This window comes from Microtus pennsylvanicus, chromosome 1 (assembly GCF_037038515.1).
Source record: "Microtus pennsylvanicus isolate mMicPen1 chromosome 1, mMicPen1.hap1, whole genome shotgun sequence".
Taxonomy (NCBI): domain Eukaryota; kingdom Metazoa; phylum Chordata; class Mammalia; order Rodentia; family Cricetidae; genus Microtus; species Microtus pennsylvanicus.
In genome coordinates this window covers 159784141-159806522 of record NC_134579.1, presented here as the reverse complement: position 1 = coordinate 159806522, position 22382 = coordinate 159784141, and positions in this window count along the sequence as shown.

Here is a 22382-nt window from a genome sequence, read left to right as displayed (position 1 = left end):
TTACTTAATATAATTTGAGAACATATTTATTCTGATGTAATGATGAGATTTTAATAAGAATATCACCATCTTTTACCTTGGTTCTAAATTGACAAAATAAACAATGTAATGTTTTTTGTTCTTATCATTGTTGAATTTTTACTCCCATGTGAGACATTTTCACATGTCTCTTCATACCAAAGTTTAGGAGTACTATTTTTTTCTTTTTTTCTATTTTATCCTGCTACCCCAACAATATATGGTAAACAAAAAAAAATTAGGTCATCTCTAATGTTTGAATAAAATTGACATTTATTCACTTAATATTATCATATTTAATACTTAGGCATGGTGGCTTGACATAACACCATTTATTGTAACTCATAAAGAAACCCTCTAGCTTAAAGTACTTCACTTAAAATTTTATCTTTACATTTGTGCAAAATTAATAAAATTGAGTAGATAATCATTTCAGATTTTATGTTTTGATAATAATAATAGGTTATCAGTGTGTAGTACAGTACTGCTATGTGATGTTGGCCAGTGCCAGTGAACCACAAGCTGTAGCAGCCATGGGGTCTTGACAGAATGCCTTGGGTGGTTATGGTGCAATGTATTTCCAAGTGACAGTGTGACATATAACAAATGAATTGTAACTTTATATTGTACTAAAAAAAAATAAGTTCAACAAAAGTGAAGAGGCATTTGTAGTTATAACAAATATCAAAAACTTAAGACCAACATGCTCCTGATGTTAGCAACTTGAAGGCTAAGCCACTGTGATTCCCGTGAATCTGAGTAAGAAAAGTAATTACAAGTCCAAGTAGAGCTAAATAGCAAGACCTGCCTCAAAAGAAAATTAAAGCTTGTAATTCGTATTGTGTAATAGTGACAATAGCAAAAGATAAGAATTTCCTCTGTTTAGTTTCTTAATTATCATAACTGAACTGAGAATAAATGAATTAGAAGAAATGGTGGAATACTTATGATTATTTAAATTCCCTTCATAGAAATTTTTGATGAAGAAAGTAAATCTTACATAATCTTGCATATTTATATGTTAATCCTCATTTTAATTAAGCTTCTATGAATTTAAATTTCTAATGTCTCTCTTACCACTGTTATGATCTGATGATTTGGGTACCCCTTCTCTTTAAGAGACAAGCCTTGTCCACCTATATATCCCTTCTGCCAAGGCAAGTGGATCTTCCACTTCCCCCAGCCTGTACTCTCTCTCTCTTCCTGTCCCTCTTCTGAAGAGGTAGCTGCAGCCTCCTTCTCTCTCTTGTACCTCCCTCTCCCCCTTCCCCTTCCTTTCTGTAACCCAATAAATAAACTCTAGAGCCAAACTCTCTCTTCATGGCGTATTTGTATGTCTCTCACCTGCCAAAACACCAAGAACTCTGGCCTGCTGTAGTCTCCAACCTTGGTTGACTTGCTTGGGATACCTGCTGCTTTAGAGAATAATATTGGTGAGTGACTCAGCTAGGCTTTCTCCATGCTCCCTCCCACCTGCGAATGTCGTCCTTTAGGACACATAGGGACCCTGGGCTTGGACCACTTTCCATATCTACAAATGGTAAAGTACTTCTCTCCAAGTCAGCTTTCACTCACATTCACCTCTGATTGCTTCCCATAGCTCTCACTGTTCGGATTTTTTTGATTTTTTTCTCTTTTCGTTCTGTTTGGCTCTGTTAGCACTACACTCACTAAGTGGTGTGTTCATTTTTGTGGCCCGGGATCCCTCAGATACAGCTATTTTTTTGTTGTTTTTCCTTCCTTCCTTCCTTCCTTCCTTCCTTCCTTCCTTCCTTCCTTCCTTCCTTCCTTCCTTCCCTCCCTCCCTCCCTCCCTCCCTCCCTCCCTCTTTCTTTCTTCTTTCTTTCTTTCTTTCTTTCTTTCTTTCTTTCTTTCTTTCTTTCTTTCTTTCTTTCTTTCTTTCTCTTTTCTCCTTTTGGACTGCTTATATGTGGTCCCCACTGTCAGAGACTGCCCGCCTCTGACTCCTGAGTTGATGAATAGGAAACAAGCCAGACTCTTTTACCAACCCCCATCACCAGCATGGAGACATCCAGCAGCCAAATTTTGGGGTTTGAGATGATTTTTGCCATTTTCACATTTTCAGCTGTGAAAAACAAACCCTCAAAAACTATCAGCTACCAGCAATCAGGACTGCTGGTTTCCTGCCTGCTGACATCTCACACATTTCTGTTTTTTCTTTAGCTTTCCCCACCTGCCTGTAAATGCTCTTTTTTTTATCACTCTAATTCCTTCTTTTCTATCTCTGTCACCACTGCCACTGGTCCCACAAAACCCAACAAGATTATTTGTATCCATGTGACACCTGTTTCCAGTTCTAGCATTCACTCCCCACTGAAACTGGTGGTGCAGTGGCTCAGCCACAGGGCGTCTTATGGTGCTAAGTTTCTTCCTCTCTACTTCACATATGAAAGAATGTGTGAATGATGTGGCCTCACGGATGTAATTTTTTTTTTTATTTTTGAGACAGGTTTCTCCATAGCTTTTGGTTCCTGTCCTGGAACTAGCTCTTGTAGACCAGGCTGGCCTCAAACTCACAAGAGATCTGCCTGCCTCTGCCTCCCGAGTGCTGGGATTAAAGGCGTGCACCACCACTGCTCGGCTCTAATTCTGTTTTAAATGTATGTACTATACAGTCTCTATATCTCTCTTGCTATTTTTGTCTTAACAATTCACATGGCTCTAAAAGCATGGTTTCTTCATACAACATGTGACTGCCACCATTTTGACCTCAATGCTATCTTAACTAAAGTCAGGTTACCATTCCCACCATCTTTACTGAGGTATTCCCTGCCTAGTCCTGCTGTTTATTTATGTTTTTGTCTCTAAATTCCCCTTACTGACTCTGTTACGTATATGTTTTTCACAGTGGCATGGTTTTTATAGGGTCCATGAAAAGCATCCAATTCGCTGAACTCCTGTTTAATGTATGTGTGTGCATGTGTGTGTGTGTGTGCCTACATGTGACTTAACTATGTATAACATAAGTTAATTTTAACTCTGTATATATGTGTATAAAACTTATATTCAACTGGATATAAATGCATGTATGTTTAGTGTTAAATGTTATAATTGTCTGTCCATTATATCTCATTCCAGACTAAGAAAACAATGTCTCATATTTTATATTGGTACGTACTCTTAAATCTCATACAAAAATCTAGTATATTTAATCTGACCCTGCTTTAAAATATATTAAGCTGTTCTCTACTATTGTCATTTCTACTGCTAAGTTTTTATTGCTAGCAAATTTTTTCTTCTTTGTCTTTTACAAGTATCTTACTTGTTGAGAGTCAGTACAGTCAAGTTTAGACCCAGCTCTCCAGGCAAATTCTGTGCCATAGTTATAACTTCTCTCTACCTCATAAATAGTCCTCAGCTGCTCAGAGATCTGATTTAACTGTTTAATTATTTAAAGACTTTTTATAGCAAAGACATGTTGACTCCTAGCATTACTCTTATTTCCTCTGAAAAAGATAGAGGACAGGTGGGCACAGAACAAAATCCATTCACAATTCACTCCATCAACTTCCAAGCGCTGCCCACTGGGAAAAAACTGCCTTTCATTAAAACTGAAGATCTCCAGACAGTGGACAGAATCACTGAAATCGACAGCTTAGCTGCTCAGGTTAAGGTGTGCTTGTCTTCCTACAGATTTCTAAGCCATGGGATCTTCTAAAGACTGGTAGGCCTTGTGCTAAACAGTAAAAGGCAAATATGACCCTTAACGACCATGGAGGACCCTGAAGAGTAACTCAAGGTAGCCAACAAAGTAAGTTCTCCCTTGTTCTTTAAATCAGTAACTCAAAATTTTATCCTTCTCAAAGATCTCTGATGCAGTTTGACAGCTAAGAGGATTTGTCAGTTTAAAAAGACAACCTCATCAAACAAATTTCAGTAAGATACAAATAAAAGTTATTAAGGTGTATACATGCAAGGTATAAAGATGAGAGGACAAATACAAATAATACTTTACATTATGCAAAATTATCTGTCATACTCATTCTGGTATAAATATGCTGCTACTTAAAACTTATATTTTCACAAAACGAAACAGTTCTGGTGAGTTTTATGAAACTGAATTGAAGGATTCATCCTAAGTAGATCAGATACACTCCCTGGTCCTAATTTTTTTTTCTTCCTACACTTAACTTTGTCCTCTGCTCTGCAAATACCTTACCAGGTCTGAGAGACACCAGACAGTTAATACCACAAACCCTGGACAGGAGTAAAGACACCAGTTACCCCAGGATGTAACCAGCACCCAGCTTTCTCGGGTTCAATGCCCATAAATAAGCAGGAAGAAATCTTGAGAATCTGTCATTCCCATTCCTTTAACCTGTTGTGACTAACTTCCCACCTTTTTATTATAAAAAAGAGATGAGAATGTTATGATCTGCTTATCTGGTTACATTGTCCCCTTAAGAAACAAACCCCACCCACTTCACTATTCTACCAAGGCAAGTGGATCTAGCACTTCCTCCAGCCTGCTCTCTCTCTTTCACTCTCTCTTTCTTCCCATTCCTCTTTTGAGGAGGTGGCTGCTGCCTTTCTCTCTCCCACATCCCCTCTATCTCCCTCTCCCCTTTCCCTTCCATAAATAAACTCTATACCCAAACTCTCTCTGCATGGTGTATTTATCTGTCTCTCACCACTTCAGTCTCTCACCTGCTGAACTGCTGAGGCCTCTGGCCCACTGTGGTCTCCGGTCCATTGCTATCCTGCTTGGGATACCTGCTGATTTAAAGAATCACAACCAATATTTTGTTTTCTATTTCCTTACACTAATGAGGTATATTGTGTGAGCTAAAATATGATGCTATTGTGTTTTCAAAAGATGTCCATATTTTATCATCTATAGAGTATTTAATATATAGTATTACATGACAGAAGGGACTTTGCAGCTGTCATTATGACAATATACAATATAGTGGGAAGATCAGCCATTTTCTTGAAATCTAGTTATAAAACACTTCAAAGAAGACAGATAGATCCAAAAGAGGAAAAACAATGTGATACTGTTTAGGGCAAAGTCAGAACGACTCTCAAAGAAAGAACTCAGGAAGTGACTATTGGCACTAAAGTGAAGAAGAAGGGGTACTCAGCTGTCAGAGAAGGAGGAAAGAGGGATCTTATTCCTAAAATTACAAAAATCTGAGTTGTACTAGGAAGCAGAATGCTCTATTTATTTGTTTGTTTGTTTTCATTTTAGGGATTTTCAGGAAAATAACATACTACAACATCTTGTTCATAGAGCGCTGGAATTTGTGCTCGATTTCAGACAGGTAGAACGACATGGATATTATGTTGAGATGGTTTTATTACATACACAGTAACATTAGAAAATTCAAGTAATTCAGAAATCAGAAGAATAACAATTTAGAAAAACAACAAAACATCAACATGGATGCATAAAGAAGACCTGAACAATGATGACATGAATTGACATGGTAACACAGTATGGAGAAGGAACATGGGACCTCAACCATAAGCAAAGAACTTCATGCAACTTTGGAATTGAAATGACGGAAGAAATAGATAATCCCAAATTAGTTAGCCAGTAGTATCTAGTCTACACTTACATCATACTTATAGACTGAGAAACTCACACTTGTGTATTTACAGATAGATACACACGCACACACAACCACACACACACACATAAAGGCACACACCCACTCAAATGTATGCACACAAATTTATATGTGTGTGTGTGTGTGTGTGTGTGTGTGTGTGCATGTGTAAAACATTAGCTATAAAAGTAGAATAAGAATTTAAGAGACAGCAAGTGAGGTACTTGGGAGAGTTTGGAGAAAGAAAACAGAAAGGAATAATATAACTATATTCTGATTTTAAAAATAAAAATTTTCAAAAAGAAAACTTATTGACAGTAAATAGTCACATAACTGTCCTGGTTGTGACTTGGTTGGTGTCAAATTTAGTAGTGTTACAATCTTTTTAAGGTCATGATCTATTTCCCTTCTGTAGGACTAAATTAATATTTTCCTGACACATATGCTACTATTGATTAAAAGAACATAATTTCAAACATTTCCTTTGACTGCATAATTGTCAACAGTTTTTATGCCTTACTTATTATATTTAGACAAAAATATCAAGTAAATAAAAATTGCATATGTACAAGATACATCAAGAATGAAGAAATTGGTAATATTAGAAAAGTTACATGGTGAATACTGGAAATAAACATTCTGGAGATATAGACTATCCTTCATAATCTACTTGATAATGAGCAAATATTTTGTAGGTTGCTATATTTATTAATTGTCAAAGTCTCTTTTCAAGTATGAAAAACTACTCATAAAAAGTAATTAAATATAAATAGATAGCCATGAAAAGCCAGTTATAACATGCAAATAAGGAATGATTCAAATGATGAATGTATGATTAGTGAAATTGTCCTTTATATGAAGACAGTTATCATAGATCAGAGGCATTTATGAGGAATGTGATTGTTCAATCAACAGAAAGAAATTAAGGATTTATCTCTCCACAAACCACTATGCAAAAATCATGCAGGGTTTAAATATTATTGGAAATTTACTTAAATGATCACATTATATTGCTCTCATATATCTCCTGTTATAATCCATGAATATTAATTCATTATTCCTTTATATTTGGATTTATCATTATACTTAATATATACTGACATTTATAAATTAGCCTGTTTGGGTTAGTAATGTTTTCTAAGCCTTGAAACCCTTAATTTGTTACTGTTACATCAGTCTACTCTAGACTTTTAATTGTTTGCTATTAATCATCACCACAGCTTATAGACTTGTATAATATAGATAGACTAAAAATGTCAACTATATGCTGACAGAGTACATTTTGAAACAAGATGATTTCTGAGCACTAAATTCTATATTAACCTTTTAAATAAATATGAGCAAATCTGCAATTTAAAATGTTCATACAATTCAAAGTATAAAACCTTCAAGTGGTTTCAAAATATAATTATAAAATATATATCTTAAAACTTCCTTCTTTATTTCATCAAAAATACTATATAAAGAAAGATTAAATGTATTATGTTTCAGGAAATAAGTCTCACTTCAAATTTTAAATTTCAGGAAACATACATAAGTGAAAGATTAAAGAAAATTTAGTTAGGTGCAAAATGATTAAGGTGAGCTTTTTAATTATAGTTATTATAGGAAAAGAAAATAGGAAGACAGCAATATACTTATAAATATATTGATTTATTATACTTATTATATTTTAAAGGAATCCAACCAATTCAGCAAATAACAGGTAAAAGAACTATGTAGTAACCTCCTGAGATTATTGTTTGTGTATTTTACAAACTCTAAAGATGAACAAGTATTTCTTTCATTGACGGTTTTTGCAATGATTCAAATATGGTTGAATTTAAGTTGACAGCTGGTGACAGCATTGCTCACAATTCTCCTTATTTATTTCTTAGATATTTTTGTTACTCTAGAATTCTTTATTAGAGTAGGCGCTTATAGCCTCTTCCCTTCTCTTCTGGGTGTATACTGTATTTTATTTGAGCTACACTTGTGTGGTAGAACAGTATCTTGAAAAAAGCAATAAAAAGTAGTAATTAAACATTACTGTGGTGATACCTTACTGTGGTGAAATTTTGTTTGTAATCTAACAGCTACAGTTTGTTTGAACATCAGAGTGTGGACCTAAGCTATTAGTTAGTCATGGAGGCCAGGCAATAATGGCACACACCTTTAGCACAAACATTCATAATGCAGAGGAGACAGATATCTGTAAGTTCAAGGCCACCTTAGGATACATGAGAGTGAATCAATATAAAAGAGGAAAAATTTAAGCAGTGGGACACACACCTTTAATCCCAGCATTAAAGAGGTGGATAGGGAAGTGATATGATAGGGGGTGTTGTTAAAGGCTGTTCATTTGTGCCCAGCTGGTCAGACCTGAAATAATTTCCAGAAACTGTATTAATTGCAATATTGTTTGGCCAATAACTTAAGTGTATTTCTAGCTAGTTCTTATATTTTAATTTAACCCATTTCTAAAAAAAAAATCTGTGTATTGTTATGTGGTTGTGGCCTACCCATTAGGTTCTGTCCAGCACCCAGAACACTCTGATGTTCAAACAAACTGTACTGGGTGACTGTCCAGGCAGCGAGATATCTCTGTCATTTCTAGAGTTTGAAAGTTGCTTATTTCTTGTTTGCTTAGGTAATAGTGTATCTTTCTGGAGTCTTTGATGGAGTTGAAGAATAGTGAGTTATAGTTATAGTTTTCCTTAGTTATGATAAAAGATGAAGTAGATGTAAATATAACTGTCATTCTTGCTTTATAACTGTTTTGTTATATGTAATTTTGCTATGTTAAAGTTAAATTCTTTCCTTTTTGTTTAAACAGAAAAAGGGTAAATGATGGAGGAAGGTCATTGGTTAAGTAATAAAGAAATTGCTTGGCCTCATAGGTTAAAACATAGGTGGGAGGAGTAAACAGAACAGAAGAGGAAGTGAGGTCAGAGGAGTAAACAGAACAGAAGAGGAAGTGAGGTCAGAGGCCATGCTCCCCTCTCCCAGGCAGACACCATGAAGCAAGCTGCCAGGTCAGACATGCTGAATCTTTCCCGGTAAGACTGATGCTACACAGATTATTAGAGATGGGTTGATCGGGATATGAGAATTAGCCTGTAAGGGCTAGAGTTAATGGGCTAAGCAGTGTTTAAAAGAATACAGTTTGTGTGTTGTTATTTCGGGAAAAAGCTAGCCGGTGGTGGGAGCTGGGTGGCAGAATGCAACCCGCAGCTCCCCACAACATCTGTCTATGTGGCATCTTCTTGGCTTCTCTTTAACTCTGCCTATTCTCTATATATCATTTCCAGCTGGGCTCTATTCTCTTTAGTCATTGCCAGAGAGCAGCTTCTTTATTAACCATCGGCAATTGGATTATCTCAATTATATTTTAAATAAATGCTGCTTGGCCAGTAGCCAAGAAGGAAGTATAGGCAGGACAACCAGACAGGAGGTAGAGGTGAGGGAATGAGAACAGGAGAATTCTAGGAAGGAGGAAGCCCATTCCTCCCAGTGCTGTCCAGACACCATAGAAGCAGGATGTGACCTACCCTGCTGAAAATGGTACTGAGCCATGTGGCTAACATAGATAAGAATAATGGGTTAATATAAGTTACAAGAGTTAATAAAAAGCCTGAACTAACAGGCTAATTTTCTATCTAATTTTAAAAGAAGGCTTTAACTTTAACATAGCAAAATTACATACAACAAAACAGTTTTCAAGCAAGAATTATAGTTACAATATTCATAAATACTTTATTTTTTACCATGAATAAAGCAAACTGTAACTATTCTTCAACTACATCAAAGATCCCAGAAGGATATAATATTACCTAAGTTAACAGAAAATACATTCAAAGCAACTTTTATAACTCTAGAATTGACAGAACCATCTTGTTACCTGAATAGTCATGCAAAGTTCTTTTGTAATGTTGGGGCACACATCTTCAGCCTACAGTCCCATAGTATCTGGCAGATTTTCTTATTAAGCAGGAAATTTGAAGATTTCTTATGGTTTATACTGGCAAAACTCATCAATTGCTTTTTATTTTGTCCTGGAAAATGTCTGCCAGTTCTTTCATGAAGTAGGAACCCTAAAAAACTGCTCACCTTCTGTAGACAACTTCAGCAGTCATTTTTCTGTAGGTTGTGCATATCCAGTTTATACAGCATAGCATCAAGCAGTCTAGGCAAGAGCAGGATCTTGCAAAAATGGCTAACAAACTCCACAATGAGCCCTTACAATGCTTATTGAAGTAGATGCCAGGAGCAGATATGTCTCATTGTTGTGAAAGGATTTAGTTTCTTAAAACATTTTAAGTACATATTCTGTTATTCCTTGAAAGGTTTGAAGAACAAATAATCATCCCTGACAAATAGAAAATCTAACTAACATGACTATAAGCTTGACTATTATTGATGACTACGTATCAACCTGTATTTCTTAATTATACATTATATTTTAAAAGAGCTGTACAAGCACAGTACCTTAATCAACAACAGAAATATACATATAACAAAATTGACCTTAAATTTGTATCAATAAACCAAAATCCAAACAATTACAAAGTATTCTTCTCTATATAATATAACCCTTGAAATGTAAACAAACATTTATAAACAATACTTGGGAATGTGGGCATAGTTCTCTCCAAACTGCTTCCTGCTTTTTATTGGGTGAAGTATTTTGGGATTCATGTAGACATTTCAGGGTCTTTGGTCCATCAAACTACATTAGTCTGGAAGGAATCTTCTGTGGAAAGAAAAGCAAAATCTCTTTTCCAGAGCAACATATCCTTATACCCAAATTTTGAAGTCAAGATATCTTTAAAATATATGTGATGGTTTAGCTTAGTAGTGCATATAATGAAATGTCTCTCTGTCCTTAGCTTGTTCAAGTCAAAAAATTTGAAGAAATCACAATAATATACATAATCCAGACTCTCTGTGTATGTTCCATTTTTACGTGGCTTATTTTTCTTTGCTTGTTTAATCTATGACTGCCTGTACTGTATTTCTACAAAGACCTTCTTTTACTTTTTAAATAATTTACTTCTTTTTATAACTTTCTATACACTTTTTTTTACTCTCTCTCAAGCCTTCTTACATTTTTTAAAACACACTATAACCTGTTCAGAAGTTTATTTCTTTCTGAGTCTGTCTTTGCGTATCTGTAATCATTTTGACCACCAGGAGCACTTTTAAAATGGTAAGCAGCTTGGTTGCAGCCACTCAGGATGCTGACTTTGCCTCTCATGGTCATTTCATATGGCAGAGATACCTTTTACTACCAGCTCTGGAACCACAGATTAGGAGGCACACTCACCACTTTTACTCTGGAAAGGTGTGTGCAGCACATATATTTTTTTAATCTCAGCAAAAGCTAAATCAGCCATGCAGTGCACTGTACAGCCTGGAAATACTTCTGTGTAATGGGTGTGGAAACCTGCCATTCCAATCCAATCAGGTCATTTGCTCAGGTCTGTGTTATGACCAGCAATCATGCTCTTAGCTACTTTTCTCCCAATCTGGAGTCAGCACACAAGTATCCAGGTAGTGGGCTTCAGTACTGAATGATCATAGGGTGAAATTCTGTTGTCAGAGGTTGCTCATTTTTTTCTGGTCACCCAGACATAAATTAATCACACAGAAACTGTATTAACTGTAGTAGTGTTTGGTTAATAAGTGTATTTCTAGAAAGCTCTTATATCAACCCATTTCTATTAATCTGTGTATCACCATGTGGTTTGACCTACTGGTAATGTTCCATCTGGTATATATATATATATATATATATATATATATATATATATATATGACTATATTCTGATAAGTCATTGGCTGAAAGTACTTTCTTTATTAACCAATGGCAATTAAACATATTTGTATCATTCACAGGGAAATCCCACATCATGGGTGGGGAAATGGATATAAAACAGGATCGGGAGAAAATAGGAGCTCAGTATTTAGTGTGAGGTTTTCTAGAGAAGGCATTGAATCTGAGGACTTGTAGAGACAGAATAGCCTTTTCAGTCTGAGGATTTCATAGAGGTAATAAACCAAATGATTCATTGTTGTGCTTCTCTGATCTTTCAGCTTCTACCCTCTAATAGCTGAAAAGTTTTTACTATTAATACCAATTAGAAACTGTGCTACATATGGCATTAAAACATGAGACTAATTTATACATAAAGCTTGAAAAAGCTTTAAAAAGGATTCTTAACACACAAAAATGCAGTCAAACTTTTCATCTTGGTAATTTTTTTTTCTTAGGTGGTTTCTGTTTGCTAGAAGCAAGCAGAGGCAGTGCTCCTTTAAGAGATGGCTTCCTGACTCATCCATTGTTAATGACACAATTAAATGGCTTTTTATGAAATCCAGGTACCAAACATTTAACATAAATATGTTTTTCACTTTTTCTTTCTTTTTTATTGTTTATATTGTTTATATATATAATATATCCCATTATACCCACTCCAATGACCCCATACTCCCAATTTACTCAGGAGATTTTTTTTTCTTACTCATATTTAGATACAAATACATCTCTCTTAGGGTCCTCTTTGTTGTCTACATTCTCTGGCAATGTGGATTGTAGGCTTCTTTTTCTTTGCTTCATGTCTAAAAGTCACTTATGAGTGAGTATATATTTTATTTGTCTTTTTGGTATAGGCTTCTTTACTCAATATGTTTGTATTCTCTAGATCCATCTATTTGTCTACAAATTTCAAGATGTAGCTAATTTTTTTCTACTGAGTAGTACTCCATTAGGGAAATGGACCACATTTTATGTATTCATTCTTTGGTTGCAGAGAATCTAGGTTGTTTCTATGTTCTGGATATTACAAATGATATTGATGTGAACATAACTGAGCACATATCCTCGTGGTATGAATCAGCTTCCTTTGGGTTTAAATTTTTAGTACCCAAAAGTGCTATTGCTTGGGCTTGAGGTAGGTTTTTTTTTAATTTTCTGAGAAATCATCATACTGATTTCCAAAGATTCTGTACAAGTTTGTGACTTCCCATAAGCAGTTGAGTAGTGTTCTCTTTACCCCACATCCTCTTCAGCATAAGCTGTCATCAGTGTTTTTGATTTTGGTCATTCTGACAGGTGTAAGATAGGATCTCAGAGTTGTTTTCATCTGCATTTCTCTGATGGCTAAGCATGTTGAGCATTTCCTAGTTGTCTTTGAGTCATTTTAGATTCATTTATTGAGAGTTCTATGTTTAGATCTGTACCCCATTTTATTGCACTATTTATTCTTTTGATGTCAAGTTTCTTGAATTGTTTGTATATTTTAGAGAGTAGTCCTCTGTTTGAAGTGGAGTTGGTACAGATTATTTCCTGTTTTGTAGGCTGCCAGTTTGTCTTGTTGATTAAGCCATTGCTTTACAGAAGCTTCTCACTTGCAGGAGGTTCCACACAGTGTCTGTGTTACTAGAGTTATTGAGGAAGAATTCTCCTGTATCAATGTATTCAAGTGTAATTCTTACTTTCCTTTCTATGAGGTTCAATATGGTTAGTCTTTTATTAAGGTTTTTCATTCATTTAGATTTGAGTTTTGTGCATGATGATAGATATGGATTCCTTTACACTCTTCTACGTGATGATATTCAGTTGTGCTAGCACCATTTATTGAATACAATTTCATTTTTGCATTTCATATTTTAGCTTGTTTGTCAAAAATCAGGTGTTCGTAGGTGTGTGGATTAATATCCAGTTCTCCAAATTGATTCGACTTGTCTGTTTTTATACCAATACCAGTCTGCTTTCAATACTGTAGCTCTATTATAGAGTTTGAAATCAGGTATGGTGATACCTCCAGAAATTCCTTTATTTTAGAGGATTGCTTTGGCTACCCTGGGTTTTTATTTTTCCATGTGAAGTTTAGTAGTGTTCTTTTGAGGTCTGAGAAGAGTTATGCTGATTTTGATGGACATTGAAGTGAATCTGTAGATTGCTTTCAGTAAGATTGCCACTTTTTCTACATCTATTTTACCTCTTCAAGAGCATGAGAGATAATGCTATTTTTGGTATCTTCTTATATTTCTTTCTTCAAAGATTTAAGGTTCTTTTCAAATGGGTCTTTCACTTCTTTGGTTCTAGTTACCCCAAGATATTTTATATTATTTTTGTCTTCTGTAAAGGATGATGTTTTTGTGGTTTCTTTCTCAGCCCATTTATCATCTGTACAAAGGAAGGGCACTGTTTTTATTTTTTTTTAGTCAATTTTGTATCCTGCAACATTACTCAAGGTGTTTATGAGTTGTATGAGTTCCCTGGTAGAATTTTGGGGTTCCCTATTATATACTATCATAACATCAGCACATAGTGAGAGACTGACTTCATTTTTTCCCGTTTGTATCCCCTTTGTCTCCTTTTGTTGTCTTATTGTTCTATAAAAACTTCAAATACTAGATATGGAAATAGAGGACAACCTTGTCTTGATCCTAATTTTGGTAGGATCACTTTGAGTTTCTCTCCATTCAGCTCTTCAAAAGGCTGGTAGGGGTCACTCTGACATTCCTGCCTACTTCCAGAGGTCACATTGGTCTTAATTTCCTGCTGCAGGAGTTTTGATGGACATTTCTGCTCCATAAATCTCTTAAGCATTAGTCCCTTTTATCAATGAGGCATTCTCATTTTGCTTCCTGTGCATCTTCCTGGTAACTCTGTTTACATGAATATCTTAGAAAAATTAAAGTATTATTATATATTACAAATACAATTTGTACTCCATCAACATTTTACTGATATAATCACTGTGGAAAAAAGTGTGGAGGTTTCTCAAAAAACTTAAATCCATAGACCGGATTTGCTATACCACTCTTGAGCATATATCTAAAAGAGTCTACATTTTACTGCAAAGATACTTGATGTGGTAGTCACCTCTGTGTGCTGTGATTACCATTAATGAATAAAAAACTGCTTTGGACCTATAGCAATGCAGAACTTAAGTAGGCATGGAAAGCTAGGCTGGATGCTAAGAGGAAGAAGGATAAAGTCAGGGAAAAGCCATGGATCTGCTGCCTGAGACAGCTGGGAACTTTGGATCACATACCCATAATGGAATGTCTTTACAGATCTCTTTTGCCCAAGTCTCAGGGATCTATGCAGAAAAGTATTCAGAATGATTAATGGCCAGGAGTGGTAGATAACTCCATGAAAACTCCATCTTCTACACAAAAAAGTTGGAGATGCATATGAATTCACAAAGACTATGCCAGCATATACTAAACCTAAACAGATTAAAATAAGACATAATCTGATAACTTGGAAGGGTAAGTCGACAAAAAGACCTACCCCTAACCAAGAAACATTTTAAAAATTGTTTTCTGATGGGAAAGTCAAAATCAGTTTTCTTCAATGAAATAGCACTAGCTATACTCCAGCATGAGCCCAACGACTAGGTGAAAGTGGACACTCCAAAATGAACTCCATGTTTTTGTATGTACTTTTGTTTGATTTTTGCACATTTTTGTTTAACTGGTCTTTTTCTTGTTTTAATTTTTATTATTTTTCTTTTGCTTTTTTTGAAAAGATAAGGAAAGAAAAGAGCATGAAGTTTTTTTGGATGGGGCTAGTGAGAATCTGATGGGGTGAAAAGAGGGAAAAGAATGGTCTTAAAATATATTGCATGAAAACAAAATTAAAGAGAAAACATTTTGAAAAATTGAGAGCTTTGTGATATAACATCCTCAACTAATAGAGATATCAACAACGTATTTTGCAAATAGTATGCCATACTTAAGTTATAAATCAAAGACAGGTGTGGTGGCACACACCTTTAATCCTAACACAGAGGAGGGCAGATCTCTAAGATCAAAATCTAGACTTCTTTACAGACATAGAGCTAGCCAGGACAGCCAGCATAGTATATAGAAGCCCTGTCACAAAAAACTTCTCTAAAAGGCATAAAAGTAAAAACAGTTTGAAATAAAATAGCAAGCTGTATTTTCATAGAAATAAAAATAAACTGCCATCTTTTAATTCTCTTATGCATGAATCTAATATATTTGTCTTATAAAAATTGGAAGATTTGGGTCTTAAATTTCTAATGGTCACTGTGATGCTAAAGAAATGCTTAGTATTGATTTGCATTTCCATGATTGCTAAGAATGTTGAGCATGACCTTAAGTGTCTTTTGGCCATTTGAACTTCTTCTGTTGAGAATTCTCTGTTCAGTTCAGTGCCACATTTTTTTTAATTGGGTTAATTAGAGTTTTAATGTCTAGTTTCTTGAGTTCTTTATATATTTTGGAGATCAGACCTTTGTCTAATGCGGGGTTAGTGAAGATCTTCTCCCATTCAGTAGGTTGCCTTTTTGTCTTAATGACCATGTCCTTTGCATTACAGAAGCTTCTTGGTTTCAGGAGATCCCATTTATTCATTGTTGCTCTTATTGTCTGTACTATTAAGGTTATACGTAGGAATTGGTCTCCTGTGGCTCTGTGTTGCAGACTACTTCCCACTTTCTCTTTTATCAGGTTCAGCGTGGTCAGATTGATATTGAGGGCTTTGATCCATTTGAACTTGAGTTTTGTGCATGGTGATAGATATGGATCTATTTTCATTCTTCTACGAGGTGAAATCCGGTTATGCCAGCACCTTTTGTTAAAGATGCTTTCTTTCTTCCATTGTATAATTTTAGCTCCTTTGTCGAAAATCAGGTGTTCATAGGTTTGTGGGTTAATATTCAGGCCTTCTATTCGATTCCATTGGTCGATGTCTCTGTTTTTATGCCAATACCAAGCTGTTTTCATTGCTGTAGCTCTATAATAGAGTTTGAAGTCAGGGATGGTAATGCCTCCAGAAGTACTTTTATCGTATAGGATTGTTTTGGCTATCCTGGGTTTTTTGTTTTTACATATAAAATTGATTATTGTTCTCTCAAGGTCTGTGAAGAATTTTGTTGGGATTTTGATGGGGATTACATTGAATCTATAGATTGCTTTTGGTAGAATTGCCATTTTTACTATGTTGATCCTCCCAATCCAAGAGCAAGGGAGCACTGGACTGAGCTCCCAAGGTCCAAATGAGGAGCAGAAGGAGGGAGAACATGAGCAAGGAAGTCAGGACCACGAGGGGTGTGTTCACCCACTGAGACAATGGGACTGATCTAATGGGAGCTCAGAAAGGCCAGCTGGGCTGGGACTGATGGAGCATGTGATCAATCTGGACTCTCTGAATGTGGCTGACAATGAGGACTGACTGAGAAGTCAAGGACAATGGCACTGAGTTTTGATTATACTACATGGACTGGCCTTGTGAGAGACTAGTCTGTTTGGATGCTCACCTAGACTTGGATGGATCGGGGAGGACCTTGGATTTCCCACATGGCAGGAAACCCTGACTGCTATTAAGACTGGAAAGGGAGGGTGAGAGGGAGTGGGGGGAGTGGGAGGAAAATGGGAGGAGATGGGAATTTTTAATGAATAAAGAAATAAACAATAATAATAAAAAAGAAGACAAAAAGGAAATGCTTTGTAAAGTTAATAGAAATGATGGTGTTTCTCACTTTTTGTAGATATTTCTTGGTATAATTAAATATGGCAGTGTATAATTATCTGGCCTTGCTCTCCAGGGTGTGAACAGAAGTGGTTGAACTTATCACCTTAACTCAGACATGACAGAATTGGCAGATCTGCACAGTAATCGTCGCATGGAGTACTTTAACTGCTACAGTAAATAACAGTGCTAAGAATCATGAACCTAAGAAATATCACTTTGCCTATCATCACTGGAGACACATGACATATCCTTTCACCTTACAACTTTTAAGTATCCTGGCATCTTGTACTTTGTAAAACATACTAAAAAAATAACTGGTTAAATACACGTGGGATTGTTTTTTTTTTCTGAGAAATGCTGATTGAAATTTGTCCTTACAAATCAATCATTCACTCAACCTGTAAATAAGTTAACAATGTGCCTTTAATTTATAACTATGTATGCATTCTTCTTACATAGTGTATATACAACCCATTCACATTAACCAATGTTTAAGGAAAATATTGTAATCAGTCTTACTATGTTTTGAACTCCCCAATGTATGCTGTTCCCTACTATGTGCTGAAACACTCTGATGCCCCTGACCCAGAACAGTTCTATTTATGCATGAGATTTGGATTAGCACATTTTAACCTATTAACTGGAAGCACTGAGGTATAGAAAAAGTTTTCCCTCACACAAAATATGTTAGAAGTGATATGTTAGTTATGATTAATACTATCTGATTGTAGATTGTTACTCTGAGTCAGTAGTGCAAATAAACAAATTTTCTCCATTACAATGGAGATTCTAAAAAAAATTAAGAAAAGATTGCCTCATTATTCCCTTTATAACATTACTTGGATGTTTCAATAGAGCGTTACTTTGTTCAGGACCATTCGATTAGACCTCTTTTTGATTAGAATACTGTTAGAACAGACAGCAATCAGGATAAAGTAGGAGAGAACCATACTCTTTAATAAAGGACTTCAAATTTAATCCTATTTTTATGCAGCATTATCATACACACATACAAGTGTTGAAGATAAATAATGTTTTTCATCACTGTGCACTTTCGTATTAAGTTAATCAAATCATACAAGAAATTTCTTACCAAAGAGAAGAATCTCCAATATCATAGATACTCAAATCACAACTGTCAATGTAGACACTTTAATAAGCATTTATCCTTACTCTTAAAGAACAGCTTTGACTTTATCCGTCTTTTCCGCAGAAGTAAGTTAAACTTCTTTTTATTCTTTCTTTATTTTTACATTCCTACAAAGTTTCTAAAATACTATGATGAATTTGGATTCTTCAGCATGCAGTGTCTAAAAAAAAAAAATTTGCCGTGGAAATCATGCCATACATATACAATATGTCAATTGTCTGAATTAATAACATAGGGACTTAAAATTTTCAGTTTATCATTTTATTTTGTTTTTAGAAACACAAAATATTGGAGTATATAATGACAACATTCTAAGAAACATAAGAAAAGCACGTTAAGGAGATCGGAATTCTTTTAGATTGTTAGGAAACAATCATTAACTATTAGTTTTCTGAAATATGCACAGCTTGTACCATTCTGCTATGTCAGAATGATTCTCTACATCTCAGTAGAGGCAAATTAACTGAATTCAGTGCAGTTAAACCCACAAAAGATTGTAATCTTGTTAACTCAGCTCCTTAACTTCAAATCCAGAAATAAAACACGATTCTTCGAATCATCAAATACTTAAATTTTGAATTTTCTTCTAATAGTAGCCCCTCAAATTGCAACATTTTGATATTACAAAATAATCTGATTGATGTAGTGAAGACAACTATTATTAATAAAATGCAATGCTAAGCCGGGTGGTGGTGTCGCACACCTTTACTCCCAGCACTTGGGAGGCAGAGGCAGGCAGATCTTGTGAGTTCGAGTCCAGCCTGGTCTACAAGAGCCAGTTCCAGGACAGGCTCCAAAACCACAGAGAAACCCTGTCTCAAAAAAACCAAAAAAAAAAAAAAATACAATGTTAAACATTGTTCCACTATTAGATAAAAACAATTAGATAAGTTTTAATGAAATAGAATCCTTGAAAACATTACTTTTAAGTTTAGTTTTTTCAACACACCTTCAATTTTCCCCATAAAATCTTTTATGTATAAAATAAAATTGTAACTACAAATTACAGTAATTGAAGATTTCATTTAACACTCTCAAGGTTTCATGTGCAATTTGTTTTATAATGATATTGGAGAAAACTTTTTTGAACTGTGTAAAAAGGTAAATAAATAAATCTGCCCATTTCTTTAAAGTTTATTCAAGTGTGTCAACATAGTCTGTTTTCAGGGCTAAGATATTGTCTAGCAAAGCAATTACTAAATCTTCCTTTTTACACTACTATAAGCTGCTACAGAATAACATTTTCTTGAATAGCCAAAGTTCTTGTTTGTAAGATATCATTCAATTATTTCACACAACAACTTTGGTGTAATTGTAACTGAAAGATGATATCATGCAATATCAAGCTACATTTTTGATAGTTTTGATTGCTTGTTTTTCTAAATTTCCTCCACTGTATAGGTACGAAAATCCAAAAATAGAGCTTCAGATGGAGAAATGTTGAACTGCATGGATAATAAATATCCTAACTGCTTTCTTTTGTGTCTGAAGATACATGATAGAAATGATCATTTGATCTAAAGGATTATTCCCAAAATAAAATGAATAAAAATCTCACCTACAGTAAAGGAGATATAATATTGGGGCATTTAAAGAATAAAGAAGATAGCTAGTTAAAGAGTAAAACCTCAAAAGATGTATGATAATTGAGCATGACAAATCAAATTTTAAGTGATTTTATACACTTTATCCACACCCAAGGTAAATATAGAATAATTTATTTATACTAAACCTGGATTAGAACAGGTATATAAATATTATTTCTCTGATTGATTCTTTTAAAATAGCTTCACACTTCTGCTAGTGAACCACTCTATGTCAATAATGACTTATTAAAATGTAATGCTATAAAATAATTGTTAAGCATTTCTATATTTTTAAAGCCTAATTATTATTCTTAAATAATTGAAAAACATGATTTTTCAAATTAAAAGTTGAAATAGTAGTACAAATCCACATCACTTTTTAATATTTGTGTGTTGACTTTGTTATTTTTATACATTTTATATTAATAAACTTATTTACTATGCTTATATATTTTCTTATTACTGTAGTTTCAGAGTTAAAATTGTTTGGGTAATAAATGTTAACAATTATTAAAATAATTAAACATAAATAAAGGAAACTTTCTTGTGTGGTTACTATGAATATTGTGTTGGGGATGGTGTGCCAAATCACTGAACTGTCCTCTGACCGGTATGGCATTGAATCAGCTCTGCCACAATCTAACATGGACTCCTCAGTTTCTGCCCAGTGTGTACCAACTGCTATCTCTTTTGTAAAATCTCCCTTCATCTTTCAGGTGCATTACTGACTATTTCTTAATTTTTATTGCATTACGTTTTGAGGGAGAAACATTTACAGTCTGAGTAAAACAAGAAATAAATGCTGGGTAACGTAGGTAAGGTCAAGTCACAGTGACTGAGGCTCCAACTGTGGCAAAGATAGATCACAAAGCATTTGGAAGCATCTACAGCCATCTGTCCCAAACGACAAGATGTGCTATTTTTCTCTTAAAATTTTTCTACCTGTTATATAGCAATTTCCTCTGAAGTGAAACATTCCCTGAAGAAAGCAGCAGAATGCTCATGAGCCTTAGGGGATAAATAAAAATTTGTCATATCTCTGGGAGAACAGGAAGTTAGAGTATTCTTAAGTGCCCCTCACCACCAGTTTAAAACTTAAACAATGACTGCTGTGATGCCTGGAGACTGACCAGATGAACTGCAGAGAAAGATTTTCTTGGATTGTCAGCTGCCTCCAACTTGAGCTAAGAGCTCCAGGGTTGCCGTTTTAAGAGGGATCTGTTTTTAAGCCACTCTATCTTCTTGCAAGAACTCCTAACCTATATTTCTGTTAAAATCTCCTAGAAGAAAAACAATGGTCCACCAAGTTGGATTTGGTGCAATTGTTATTTAATCTGTCATGGGTTCCCTTTCTGGGGTGAATTAATTTTGGTGGGTGTGTGTGTTTCTCTCTCCGTGGGTATGTTTTCAACTTATCAAAAAGAAATATACCAGTCTATGTTAAGTGTATTCTAAAGCTTGCCCTTTCTTTCTTTTTTTAATTTATTTATTTATTAAGGATTTCTGCCTCCTCCCCGCAACCGCCTCCCATTTCCCTCCCCCTCCCCCAAACAAGTCCCCCTCCCTCATCTGCTCGAAGAGCAATCAGGGTTCCCTGACCTGTGGGAAGCCCAGGGACCGCCCACCTCTATCCAGGTCTCCTAAGGTGAGCATCCAAACTGCCTAGGCTCCCCCAAAGCCAGTACGTGCAGTAGGATCAAAAACCCACTGCGATTGTTCTTGAGTTCTCAGTATTCCTCATTGTCCTCTATGTTCAGCTAGTCCGGATTTATCCCATGTTTTTTCAGACCCAGGCCAGTTGGCCTTGGTGAGTTCCCGATAGAACATCCCCATTGTCTCAGTGTGTGGGTGCGCCCCTCGCGGTCCTGAGTTCCTTGCTCGTGCTCCGTCTCCTTCTGCTCCTGATTTGGACCTTGAGATTTCTGTCCCGTGCTCCTCTGTCTCTGTCTCCTTTCATCGCCTGATGAAGGTTAATATTCATGAGGATGCCTATGTGTTTGTCTTTGGGTTCACCTTCTTACTTAGCTTCTCTAGGAACATGCATTATGAGCCCAATGTCCTTTATTTATGGCTAGAAACCAAATATGAGTGAGTACATCCCATGTTCCTCTTTTTGGGTCTGGCTTACCTCACTCAGGATAGTGTTTTCTATTTCCATCCATTTGTATGCAAAATTCAAGAAGTCCTTGTTTTTTTACTGCTGAGTAATACTCTAATATGTATATATTCCATACTTTCTTCATCCATTCTTCCGCTGAAGGGCATCTAGGTTGTTTCCAGGTTCTGGCTATTACAAACAATGCTGCCATGAACATAGTTGAGCATATACTTTTGTTGTATGATAGGGCCTCTCTTGGGTATATTCCCAAGAGTGGTATTGCTGGATCCAGGGGTAGGTTGATCCCGAATTTCCTGAGAAACCGAAACACTGCTTTCCAGAGTGGTTGCACAAGTTTGCATTCCCACCAGCAATGGGTGAGTGTCCCCCTTTCTCCACAACCTCTCCAGCAAAGGCTATCATTGGTGTTTTTTATTTTAGCCATTCTGACAGGTGTAAGATG